This window comes from Rhinopithecus bieti, unplaced genomic scaffold, assembly GCF_001698545.2.
Source record: "Rhinopithecus bieti isolate Rb0 unplaced genomic scaffold, ASM169854v2 scaffold_12, whole genome shotgun sequence".
In the NCBI taxonomy this organism is placed as follows: Eukaryota; Metazoa; Chordata; class Mammalia; order Primates; family Cercopithecidae; genus Rhinopithecus; species Rhinopithecus bieti.
Window position 1 is genome coordinate 1,649,016 of NW_016803028.1, and position 2,203 is coordinate 1,651,218.

At 34.3% G+C, this 2,203-nt stretch overlaps 1 protein-coding gene across 1 annotated transcript in view; it reads left to right on the top strand.

Moving 5' to 3' along the window:
* The window catches only part of LOC108537207 (collagen alpha-4(VI) chain-like), a 100,413-nt gene that overhangs the window by 33,943 nt on the left and 64,267 nt on the right, over nucleotides 1-2,203 (top strand). The gene's annotated exons all lie outside the window — the stretch shown is intronic.

Here is a 2,203-nt window from a genome sequence, read left to right on the forward strand (position 1 = left end):
CTAATATATATATAAAACATTTATTATAATAAATGCCAGGCAGATCTGCTTTTTAAAGATATAGTTTCTGGAATGCATTAGTGATTCAGTATGTCTGTTTTATTTTTTAATCAATGAATTTGAACTAACTGAAAATGTGGTCTGTGTCTAGTGTGCATGGATGTCAAAGTAATTGTTAATCATGAGCTAAATTGCAGATAATTTGTTACTATTACTAAGCTGTCTATTTTGTAAATGGTTAACAAAATAATTGGAGAGAATCTAAGACCATTCTTACTACAGGTCACTCAGATGCTTCCCTGTGTGGCTGAGAAGGTGGTGGAGTTATAGTTAGCTACCGATGGCTTGCATGTAACTCTGGACACACCCCTGGGGATATGCTTGGCAAACACAAGTTATCTATCAGTCATGTGATTGTCTGTGGAGAAAATGTATATTATAGAGAGAATTGTGAGCTAGGGGACTGGCATGTGATAGGGACCCTCTTTATTACATAATATAAATGCCAGAAGTATTTTTAAATCCCATGGTTTTCAGTTAATTTTGAATTATGGAAAACCACTTTGCCACCGGTGCCTATTTTAAGGTTGATTCATGTATATACCACTGGTTCTCAAACATTTTGGCCTAAGGATGCCATTATATTCTTCCCCCCACCCTAACTTTATTGGGGTATGATTGACAAATAGAATTGTATAATTTAAGATGTACAATATAATGAGTTGATATATATGTATACATTGTGAAATGATACTGGAATCAAGTCAGTTAACATGTCCATCACCTCATATAGTTACCATTTTTTTTGTATGTGGCAAGAACATTTAACATCTACTCTTTTAGCAAATTTCTAGTATATTATATAGTATTATCAACTATAATTATCATCTTGTACGTTACAACCCCCAAACTTACTAACTTGTAACTGAAAGATTGTACCTTTTAACCAAAATCTCTCCATTTCCTGCACCCCTCAACCTTTACACTCTTAAAGATTGTTGGGAACCTTGAAGAGCTTTTGTTTATGTGGTTTCCATGTGTTATTATTTACCATATTAGAAATTAGAACTAAGAATATTAAAAATTGTTTCTTATTTCAAAATAACAACAATAAACTCACTAAAGTTAACATTCATGACACATTTCTTTATGAAAAATAACTGTATTTTCCCAAACAAAAAATATTAGTGAGAAAGCAGCATTGTTTGGCATATTCAGCTTATTAGGAGGCAGCTGAATTTCTAATCTGTCTCTGTATTCAGTCTGTGGTGATGTCACTTGCCATGTGGCTTCTTGATAACTTTACCACATACTTGGGAGAGAATAAGAATGAACAAAAAAAAAAGGCATTTTAGTGTAATTGGAAAAATAACTTTAACTTTGTGACCCTCCCAAAAGTATCTTGGAAACAAAAGGGGCCCTTTGACCACACTTTCTGAACCACTGGTATCTACGTTGTCATTGCTCCACTTAGAGTGGCACATTGTTTTATTATTCTGAACATTTAGGGTGTTGGAAAATAAGCAGAAATCAGAGGAAAATGTAGCTGCTGAAACCCATGTAAGCTCATCCATTTCTTTTTTTTTTTTTTTTTGAGACGGAGTCACATTTCTTTATGTTTACAAGATAATTGTTCAACTTTTCTATTTATTTTTCCTAAGTAAGCATAGTCTTAGGTGTTAGAAATACATTCAGGAACGTGATTGATGGATTTTGCTATTTTATTTAGAAATAATAAAATATTCCTTCCCATTTTATTATGTTTTAAAATGTCCTTTAAGTGTTATTTTTTTTTTTGCCTGGTCTGTGGTTCAATGAGCCCAGTCAACTTTAGGAGAATGACGTAAGGTCCATCCCACCCATTAGGACCATTGACTCCAATTTCAGACAAACAGGATAAACCAAATTCTTGTCTGTCTAGAGTGAAAGATGGTTTAGTCCCCCTTCTTTACTGTGTCAACATTATAAAACCAAGATATTTTGTAAAGACCCTTTAGTACAGGGCTAGAAATATAATGCAAATGACATTTATAATTTAAAATTTTGTAGTAGCGGCCGGGCACGGTGGCTCAAGCCTGTAATCCCAGCACTTTGGGAGGCCGAGACGGGTGGATCACGAGGTCAGGAGATCGAGACCATCCTGGCTAACCCGGTGAAACCCCGTCTCTACTAAAAAAATACAAAAAAAAAAAAAATTAGCCGG